Source organism: Numida meleagris, chromosome 3 (assembly GCF_002078875.1).
Source record: "Numida meleagris isolate 19003 breed g44 Domestic line chromosome 3, NumMel1.0, whole genome shotgun sequence".
In the NCBI taxonomy this organism is placed as follows: Eukaryota; Metazoa; Chordata; class Aves; order Galliformes; family Numididae; genus Numida; species Numida meleagris.
This window is the reverse complement of record NC_034411.1, coordinates 67638194-67649538: the sequence shown is the minus strand read 5'-3', so window position 1 is coordinate 67649538 and position 11345 is coordinate 67638194. Positions and strand designations below refer to the sequence as shown.

The following is an 11345-nucleotide window of genomic DNA, read 5'->3' as shown; positions in this document are numbered from 1 at the left end:
CTCCCCTCCCCTCCCTTTCCCTCTCCTCCCCACTATTTGCAGGACATGCAGACTGTTGCTTTCCCCAGCCCTTATTTCTCTCTCACTTGCTCCATGAGGAAATGCCCAGGAGTGAATCTAACAGTGGCTCGGAGGAATCCTCTCTGTCAGTAACTTTGTGCTAATATGAGTGGGAAGGGGAGATGGTATCGCACCCTGGGTTTCAACCAGGATCAGTACCTCAGAGCAGGAGGAATGGGAGGGACACAGAATGCATCCTCTGTGTTAGGCAGAGTAATTTCCTCTTCTTGACTTTGTCTTCTCCAGCCCCCAGCTCCAGAGGAAATGGAAAAATGAGTTCTACTCTCCTGCTCAATCTGCACGAGATGGGACACATCTTGATCTTGCTCTAAAACCAACGTGACAAACTTTTCCTCAACCTAGGCAGATTTTGGATCTGGCCCAGGGTTGTTCTGATCAGGTGTGGTTTCCAGAGAGAGGGCTGCTTTTTATACTGGGGCACGTTGTGGTGCATACCATCACCAGTGCAAAACCAGTAATTTTCAGAGTGTGAAATCACAAGCAGTCAAATCGGGAACAGTTTTGACTCCCTTCAAAGCCCTGTAGACTGAAACCCAGCAAAGCTCCTCTCAGAAAGTTTTTTTTCACCCGCTTTTACTAACACTCATGTCAATCTTTCCCTAATCAATTCAATCTTTCCCTAGCATTACTTTTTCAAGTGAGAAGCTGATGTAGTCCCTCAAGGATTATATATGTTTGGGAAAAGTGGAGAAATGTGTACCTGAGTCTGCCTCAGGTAGGAGCTGAGACCCAGCCAGCCCTACTGTAGCCTGCTGTGGCGATGTGTGTTCTATAGCACATGGCACAAGGGCTCCTAATCTAGAAATGTTATTGCATGACACAGATTAACGTGTAATAATAAAGTCTGACATCCCTGACCTAGATAGATTGGTGGAAAATATATATATATATTTAGTCCATATATATATATATACACATATATATAGTCCAAAGCACCCAGAGATTTTATTCATAGGCCTCTTCCTTGTACAAGCATAAATCAGAAGAAACAGCATGCAAATCTGCGAGAGTTATTCCACTGTAAAATGCCATAGGTTAGAGGAGGAATTGGACTTAGAACTCTTCATTACAGGTAAATAAAGATTTCTCGGGGCTTCAGATTGCATTCCTACTTGCTATTCTATGGGCTAATGATATTTCAAATCTGGATTACAGTAATATTTTCTAGACCCAATAATATTACATTTAAGTCTGACTGATTTAATGGGTGTTCACTGGTGATTTTGGTCCAGGTGAAGTGGTACTGGCCTCCAGCAATGCCTTAGGCTAACAGCATCATGTGTTGGGAAAAAACATTAACCTGCCCCTCAAACCTCCTCATTATTACATTTATAGTCCTGTCAACCGTCTTATGAGCCACTGGAAGCATAATGGAAGGGAGTTTATTGTTATTTTTATATTCTCTTGAATATTAAAAAGAAAATATATTGGAGAAAAAATACATGTAAGATATTACTAGATATAAATTCTAGACAGATGAGCCACATGGGTTATTTTCCATCTCACAGTGTTACTTTGCTATATGACCAGAATAAAGTTTTGTTCAGAAAAATAGGGTGAATGTGTTTATTCAGATACTGAACAAGAAAGTGAATTAATTAGAGAACATAACTCTTCATCTGGCTTCTTAAGTTATCTGCAGATGTGGGAGCATGAGGGTTAAGGTTTTGGTTACTTGGTTATAAGGGAGTTATAAAGGGTTGTAATGGAGATGCTATTCAAGGTTAATGAAGTGCCCCTTTTCTCTTTTCCTTTTAAGTTTTCCTGTGCTTAGCAGCATCTGTAATTCTCAAAACAATTTGAGGTAAGCATTTACACTGTTAATGGCTCTCAGTTCCCCTCTCTTTTTGTGGTTGCTGGGGCTCCATGCAGTCAGTGCTGGAAAGCATGCAGACTGCTATTTCCTCATTTTCCACCAGTTGACAGCTGGCCTTCAGAAGAAACCTTCTGCACTGGTGTTCAGTCTGGTCCTGTCCTATAGCTCCTGCGTGGGAACGCAGAGCTCTGGGGCCAGAGCACTCATCTCTCCCCCAGATTGGCACTGGTGGTGGATCTTGGCCCCAGTACCATGGGTCCCCACAGCTCGGGTGCCCCAGGAATGGAGAAGCTGTCCTGTTGCCTCCTGTCACTCAGCACCTGGGAATGGAAACTGTGTGAAATGTTCTCCAAGGATGCAGAGATAAATGTCCTCATGAGGAAAGAAGTGAATTTCCATTTTTTGAGGGGGGGAGGATTTCCTAGTGCGACCTTCCCCTGGTGCCTTGGAGACGTAGCAGGCATGGGACGCTGTGATGAAGTACTTACAGCCCCTCAAGTGTTTTTGCAGCTGCTAGCTTTGTTTTCTTTCTTTTGGTTTCCTGAGTATTCAGAGCCCACAGTCCCTGTCATCTTCTGAAGATGTTTGCAGCGGTTCTCACTGCTTTGCAGGGCTTGAGCAGCAGCAGTCTGAAGAGGTACATTAGTATCACCTTCAGGAGGAAGCAGAGCTCTTGCTGTGGCACTAACAGCTTAAGGATAGCAAAAGGGAAAACCACCTGTCTGGAGAAAGGCACATTACTGTGGTTCACCGAGACTCCCAGCTCCACCTACGCAATTTAGTTGTTTCTGGCCACTCCGTTTTCTCCTTCATCACTTCAGGGGAAGCTGAGGAATGCATATCCTGGGAAGTCTTGGCCTGGAAATGAATTGCCGGAGCTCAGGCTGACCTGAGGCCCACATAGCCTGAATGAAGCTGCTTACTGCTGGTTGGCCGAGCTGCCCTCTCCCACTGCCACCCAAGGAGTGAGGAGCACTGCACCACAGACGCTCAGCTGACTCCATACATCCCTGCCCTAAATCCTGCTTTCTAAGAAAGAGGCTATGCTTGTGTGCTCTCCTGTCCGACCAGGCTCAGTCTGGAAGAGGAACTGCCTCTTGGCCTTGTGGTGTTGGCACAACACCATGCCAGCACTGGGCTACTGCTTGAGATCTGTGGCAGCCATCTGATGAGCTTGAGACATGATGGCTGTGTGGGACTTGGCAGCCTGAGCTGGGGTTTGCTCTGCCCCTCAGTGTCTTGCACAATGTGCTTCTGCTCCATGGCCAACTGACTTGCACTGGGTTGAGGTTTCTCAGTTCCTCTATTACCCTTGGAATAGGCATTCAGGTTGTTCAGGTGTTTTGGGAAATGAGCCTTGGTGAGACAGGCTGTTTGTCCTGCTGAGAGTGTGTACAGCCCTGTCTCTCCCACTCTCGCCTTCCTTTAATCTTCTGCAGCATATTAATTTTATTCAGTGCTTCTGTCGCTGCTGAAGTGATGTCCTTAGCTAGTAGTAAAAGACCAGTCTGGATGGAACATGAGTAAAAACCCCACACCAGGGATTTTAAGATTTAAATGCTATTATTGCCCCATTCCGTGTTATTTCAGGCAGGAAGGTTTCTGTGGAGAAGAACTTCCCTCTTGGCAAATCCCACTTCCCACTCCATTCATTTTCTCTTAGTTGTGCCCACTGTACTGTGGGCTTCACCAGTGGTTTCAGATCCAGCGTTCTTACCGTGGTTTCAAAGCCTCAGACTGAAGTTGAAAACACAGAGCTCAGCTGTTTATACACAAAATCAAATATGTAGCCACTCTGATGAAACAAGAGCCAACCTGGATTTCCATCGGGCATTAGCATAACTTACATTCGCTGCTTTTGGCCGGAAGCACTAAAAAGCCCTCATAACAAAGGAACACGAGTGCTTTGAAAAGACTGTGTTTTAAATACCGCACATGACAACTGCAGTGATTCAAAAATGAAACCAATTTATCATTAGCCATTAATTACCAAATAGCTCTATTTTCCCCTTCTGCTTCGTGTAGCTTAAACTTTTGCTTAATTAGAGTGAAAAATGGAGACAGTGGGTCTTGCATTTCAATGACACAAAGTTAGTATTCGCTCCTCAGAAAACCATGCTAAAGGTTTCCAGGAGGAAAAGGAGTTTGGGAGGGTTACGTCATCAAAAGGAAAAGCAAGCAAGCAGGCAAGCTTTGTTCTCTTTTAAACAGGAAGACTGAAGGAAAAACTTCAAATTTGTCACAGGATGGTTTTAAGTTGGAGGCAGCTGCAGTGTTCTGTTTTGTAAAACTGTTTTTGCACAAAGCTACAAACATTGTAAAAATCTGTTTTCATTCACACCTAGCGTTGCTATGAGCTGTATTATAACCACATTCGGAGTGTGTTAGAGCCTGCCTCGGGGTTCCTTCGCAGCAGGTTTCAGCTGGAATGATTTTTTTTTATAATAATCATTCCATTCAAGTGGAACAATCATTATGAAAAATTATGAGCCATCTTGGGCAGAAAAACCCTGCCACAATAAACATGCTGAATGTTGTACAGTAAGCGCACTGAAAATGGTGATCAAACCTGGGTGACTGCTCTGAGCCACTATGCTGGATTCTGCCTTCTATATGAGAAGTGGTAGTGAAAGAGCATTAATTCCCAGGAATGATGCCTAAGACATGGCTTTGGCTACAGTTGTCCTGAAAGTAAATGCTGTGAAATGTCCATGCCTCTTTGGACAGCCTGCATCCCTGCTGGGGACCCTGCACCAAAGCCCCCCTCCCTGTGGCCAACAAGTGGTGCTGGGCGTGCTGACCTCCGTGTCCCCTGCTTGGGCACCCAGCCTTTCTCAAGAGGGAGCCCTCCTACACCAAGCAGGCCTGGGGTCAGCATTTTGGAGGAGTATTGGCTATGGGGACATAGGACATACCCATATGCTTTTAGGTGATGATGGGTTGTATGGCTTCTGGCAAGGTTGTGCGCACTCTGTCACTTGGCCAGAAAAAAAGCACAACAGCATCAGGACAAGTGAAAAAAAAGCCTTTAAATTATGAATTTGAATTCCACTGAACTGATTGCTATCCTGTTGAAGGAGTTTGTCTTTTGCTGTTGTCTCTCCATCCCACCTCATCCTCACTCTGACCCTGCACATTTGAACAGCGCATGGCCAAGTCCTTCTGGAAATGTCCGCCTGCTTGGTTTCCCAAGTGGCTCAGCAGGATGCCCAGCTTGTGCTTCTTAATATTCATCTTTCTAAGTCAGAGGGTGCTAAAGGGAACTCTGATGCCTTGGAGCCATCCTGATGTCAAACACATAGGCGTGTGTTTGAGCTCTGATTGCTGAGGTTGCCGTACTGGCCTGCTGGGGCTTGGCAAGAGCAGTTCTATGGGCAAGCCCCCAGGAGTTGCACAGGGTGGGGATGGAGTGTTGAGACAGACCCCCAGGTTGCTGCTGCTCTTTGGCCCAAAGATTCTTCCTGCTCACAAGAGTTGAATACATCAGTGCTTGAGATGGGGGTCTTGACCCAAAACTTCTCGAAGGCCTGATCATGCAACAGGCTGCAGAGATGGGGCTGTGCACAGGACTTATCATCACAGGTGGGATCTGTGAGGGGATTTGCTTAGGTGTTACTATTGCCTTTTCGGTGGATTGCTCTGAAGAGAAGCTTTGGTGGTGAAGAAATGGGAGAAGGCTGGCAGGCAGCAGGAAGCCACACTGCCCAGTAAGCTGGGAGAGGGGGCTGGAAGGGGTAGCTGAGAGGGCTTTTACACTCCCTCAGCACCTATGCTATGAAGAAAGGCTGAGGGAGCTGGGCTTGTTCAGACTGGAGAAGGCTTTGAGGAGAACTCATTGCAGCCTTCCAGTACTTGAGGGGAGCTTATTAACAGAAGGAAGACTGACTTTTTACATGGGCAGATAGTGTTAGGACATGGGGAAATAGTTTCAAACTAAAGGAAGGGAGATTTAGATTGGATATTAGAAGGAAATTCTTTACTCAGAGAGCAGTGAGGCACAGGAACGTGTTGCTCAGAGAAGCTGTGGATGCCCTCATCCCTGGAGGGGCTCAAGGCCAGGCTGGATGGGGCCCTGGGCAGCTGAGCTGGGGGGTGGCAGCCCTGCCCACAGCAGGGTTTGGGGCTTGGTGGGCTTTAAGGCCTTTCCAGCCAAGGAATTCTATGATTCTGTGATTCTATGATTTTATGGTTCTTTGATATATTCCTTCAACCCTTTAAATATCGTTCGATGGCTAGTGCTTCAGGACATGCACATCTGGCTTTCTTTCACTCTGATACACTGACTTTTTTCCCCGGTGTTTTGCTGGCAGTGCTTCATATCCCTGCCCTGCTGGAACTTCATGTCCACACTGCAGGCTGTGTCTGAGACTGGGTGATCTGGGCATGGGGAATTGAAGCTGAGCTGTGTGAGTACTGGTGTGACTCATTTGGGTGTTTGCTAGAAACCTCAATGTGCATTTCAATCCACTTTCTAGTAGCATATGGATTGCTGCTGCATCTAGTCTTTGGCAGGCTTCGAAAACCTGAGCCCCTGCTGAAACTATGTTTTAGCAAACATATTTCTTAATAAAATAGTGTCTGATACTAGATCATCATTCAGAGGTTGTTTGTGGACGGCACTAATGGATGAACTTTGTGCCTGTGTTTGACAGCTGGTAAAAGCATTAATTACCCCACGCTTGAAGGCCCAGGCTCAGCTCTTTGCAGGCTGTGGGACATCCGTGTTGTGCCTGCAGGGTCACCTCATGGCCAAATCCAGGCTCTGTGTCGGACACCTCTATCAAAAGAAAGATACAGATGCCAACAGGAATGGCTTTTATTCCCGTCTTTGTGTTAGAGGAATCCGAATGACACGCGATCCCTCAGCCCTGGCTTTCTTGGTGTTCCCGTATCGGGACCGAGTCATGTTTCTGCTGATGCAGTGTCTTCTGAGTAGTCCTGTGGTGTAGATTGCTGTGTGTTTCACAGGAAAGCGGATGAATGATATCAAGTCATTGAGCTCATAAGTAGCACACTGGCAACCCGCCACAAAAATATAAATACATTAAATGTACTAAAGGAAATGTTCATTCTGTTGTTTAGCATTGGACATGCCCCAGTTAGGTAAATTTAATCTTCTTGAGGGTTGTTGTGTTACAGCTGAATGAGATAGACCCTTATCTCATTACCGATCTTTCTGTCATTCAGGTTTTGTGCTCTGACATTCGCGGTGTGCAGTGCGCTTGCCCAGTGGCGGTGCTGTAAGTATTCCCCAAGGGAGAAGGAGATGCATAAGGGGATCAGTTAGCACCTTGCAAGGCCAGACCCTTTATCTCTGACATCTTCATGGCCCTACGTCCCTTGTCAGTCACAGTGCTAAGGGTTACGCCTCTTTATGCATAGAAATGTACAAAATGGTCACTTTGTGTGTGTTAGAAAATGTATGAAACTCATAACTGTGGCGTGTATTTTCTTCCCTTGTATCTCTCTTATTAACTTTTGTGGTTCTTCTGGAAATCTCTCATCCACATGCCCATACCCATGGAGGCTCCCACTGGCCCCAAGTGTTAAGCACAGCCCCAAAGCCAGCTGGGGGCGATGAAGAGGGGTCTTCCCATAGTTCTCCTGAGTGCTGGGTCAGACCTGATAGCCGTGATCCCACAGCATGAACTCTCCTGGCTAACCCTGCTGCAGCCAGGGGAGCATTGCCAAACCCAGCACTGCACTCACAGCCCCTCTGCACCAGCTTAGCTCCCCTTGCAATTGTACGGTGAACAGAAAGGTAAGGCAGAAAAAGGAAGTGAAAGGAATAGGTGAATAGAGAGGATCTGAGCTGCTTACAAAGACAGATGATGCTCTATATGGGATGCGAGTACTTAAAAAAATAAGACATTTGCTGTGTATTTTATAGATAAAATGTTATTGTGTTGAAGTGAAAGATATATGTTTCAGCTATCAGATCTGAACTAATCAGTGTAGGCTTTTAGAAGAAGTCTGTAATTACTCTGAGCATGTCATTAGTTAGATGTAAAATGAATGATATTGCTCCATTTTATTACCTCTAGTGATATAGCCATTTGTATCATAAATTCATTGACCTCATCTTAAATGATCAATCCTATAAGACAGACTTGATTCATTAATTCTTAAGTGACATTTTTTCTCAGCCAGTAATTTTCTCCTCATCGTAGGGACTGTTTTTCTGCGTTTTAGTGTGCTATTCTAAGGTGTCCTGTTACCTGCATTCAACATGCACATTTTACACTTGTATCTTAAATAAGCCACATGGAGTGATTGCTTATATAGCTAGATAGAAGCAGAAGCAACGAAACACATAAATGTAGCAGATAGACATCTCTCACTAATGTTAACTGCAACACTTTGGGATGTTGCATAAAATCAAAGAGATAATTATGAGATATTTGGTCCATCCAGGATGTTCAGAGGAACAGAATTATTGCCTTTAATTTCTGTGGCTGTAATTGATTTAATTTAGTGATAAAATACACAGAATGGTCTGTGATCAATACATGAGGGAGGCAGGCAGACTTCAGAGTTTCTTGTACCTTGGTGAATTATTGAAAACAGGAGAAATCAGTAGAGAATTTCTAAGCAGGATTTCTAAATATTTTACCCAAGAAGAGAAAATATTTGTTTAGCTGCGAGTGACATAGGGGTCCACTTGAGATAAACAAATCAATACAGCAATAAAACATGAAAGTATTTCAGTGAATTGATCAACTGCTAATGAATAAAATTAAATGATTAGGAAAAATGCCACAAGTGGTTTGGGTTTGCTTTTGCTTTTGTTGTATTTTTCTTTTGGTCTGTTTAATTGAAGGCACTGGTGGAGGCTTCTCCTAGGGTGATAAGGGGGTTGTATCTTCCCTCATATTTCTCAGGTGCTTCTTTGGCACCAGGTGGACAAGCTGAGAATTGGTTTGCTTCCTTCATCATTAGGGAAGGGGAGGCCTTGGCTGCAGGTCCCAGGACGTGATTAGAGTGACATGGTGTAGTGGGCTTGGTGGTGATGGGCTAATGGTTGGACTAGATTATCTTAGCAGTCTTTTCCAACCTTAGTGATTCTATGACTATTCTGTGACTACAGCAGAGAGGTAGCTGCCCCTGGATCCTGCTCCGTCCCGTTCAGCAGCTGCCCTTGGGGCTGGTCTCCAGGCCTCTCCCCTGCAAACAGGCACTGCTTTGATGGGTGGTGGGCCAGGATGGACTTCATCCTATCCCAGCCTGCCTGGAAGACCCCTGCCTTTCTGCACAGCCCATGTGGTAGGAGCATGCCCGGCAAAAGCAGCAGAGTGGTTTATGTCCTGATTCCATATATGCAAAATAGATAGCTTTTCATTACTGTAGGTGTGAGCTTTGCATCAAAAATGGCTTTAAGGTAAATCCAGCAATGTCACTGAGGTGAACAGCACCGTATTAACTCACGGCATAGACTCACAAATTCCTCTTTTGTCTGCTTGGAAGGCTGTGGCAAGCCAAAAAAATTCAGGAGGTCAATTACAAGGTGTTTCCATCAGCTCATCCTGGGATGGGATGGTGTTGATTTACCAAGCGGGTGGCACAGTCCATCCATCCCCTGCCAAATACCCGGGATGGTTCAGTGCCCATGGCCACGTGTTTGCGGCAAGGGGTTGCAAAGTCTCAGTGCTGGAGCCGAGGGAGAGCTGGCGCCTTGCAAAACCCCATAAAACCGCGTTTATGACACATAGAGGGACATTCTTCCTTGTGTGGGTCATCGTGTAGGGAACATGCCTGCAGTAGAGCTGCAGGAGCACTGTGGGGCTGGGCACTCTGTGATTTATCTCCCACAGCGCTGCATCCTTGTGCCCAACCTGCGCCTGGCATTGCCATGCTTCAGCAGTGACTTCATAGCTGCTATTTCTCTGGTAATTATTTAGTTTGATTTAAAACTTGGGATAAAATCTTCCTGGTAGAGAAAGGGAGTGTGTGTGTGAATGGGATGTGGAGGCAGGGAAGGAATCAAACAGCAACTAGACCGAGTAACCCAAATGTTGCAGAGCCAAAATCAGCGATCTGATAGTGTACTGGGGGTGTGTGTGCGTGTGTGTATATATGTATGTATGTATATAAGATATATTACTGAAAACTCAAAAATGTCACCACTGTTTATATTACGGGAAAGCTGAGAGTTAAATGAGATGGGTAATCAGATGCCCGACATATGTTGTTTTGAATTGTTTATATGGCCAGTCGTTATTAAAATTAATTATCCTTTTAATGCAGACTTTTCACAATCGTATTCCTTTTTTCATACAAAGGATACAGTCATTCAAAATGGGCTAAAACTGGCTGTTTGGAAAAGGCAGAGCAAACGATACCGCAGTGTATTCTGACATGGTCATAGGCTCAGTGTGCTGATAGGAAGCACCACAAATCTCTGTCGGTGGAGTATTTTGAGAACTAATGTAAATGACAAAAAATGCTTTTTTTTTCTGTGTGCGTAAAATTCTGTCAAAAAAAGTAAGGCAGTGAAAATTCTGACATCTGTTTATCTGTTTATAGCTATGGCAAGATTACTCATATTAATTCTTGTTTAAAATGCCATATGAAGGAAAGGCATTTGTGCAAACAAGAGTCATATTTGAATTGTAGATCATGTCTTCACCATCTGTGAGAGCTGTTGGTGTTGCAAAATTAATGTGTTAATGAAATCACAATAATTTCTCTGAAGTAATGGATTCTGAAGCCTGGAATGACTGTTTTTTGAACTTTGGTGTCTAGTGGTTTGCAACTGGGAAAACCTTTCACAGCTTAATTAGTTCTGCAGCCTTACTTTTAAAAAAAATTGGTTATGCCTTTACCACACCAATAGTAACACAGAAAAGGATTAAATGGAAAGGAGATGAATTAAAAAAAAAAAAAAGAAAGAAAAAGCCTGCAATGCAAACTTTTTGCTGTAGCATTTGAAAAGTTGCTAAATACGCCCTTATTGCCAAGAAGGTTTAGTCAAAGTGACCAGTGTGCAAAAGGGGGAAAACAGCTCAGAAACATCACAAATTAGGATTATTTGAATGTTACACACATTTCCTGACTATTTCCAAGTTACTCTTTGGAATAAGGGGCAGGGGATCAATGATGCTTCTGCTTTGTGATGCCACTTTAAAATACCACACCCTTTTCAACTTACTGTTTGATACCATTAATAAATACAAAATATTACCATTTACGGTGTAGGGGAAATGGTTTGCATTCATTTCCAGTGATTTTCAGTGCCCTTTCCCACTTGTCATATTTACTGTGTAGTATTGCATCAGAGATGGTAACAGCGTGTTCCTCAGTTACCACTGAGGAATAATCACAGCTATGTTCATATGGATTTTTTTTATGTATACAGTTTATGCCAGCTGAGGAGTCTTTGCTGTGGCATGGCTATAAAATATATAAGGTACTGTATAAGACAGAACTGAGACCGCAGTAGCCAGAAAAG

General features: G+C 44.3%; 1 protein-coding gene across 4 annotated transcripts in view; it reads left to right on the top strand.

The window, feature by feature from the left end:
- Positions 1 to 11345, top strand: part of SOBP (sine oculis binding protein homolog) — a 108949-nt gene that overhangs the window by 83261 nt on the left and 14343 nt on the right. The gene's annotated exons all lie outside the window — the stretch shown is intronic.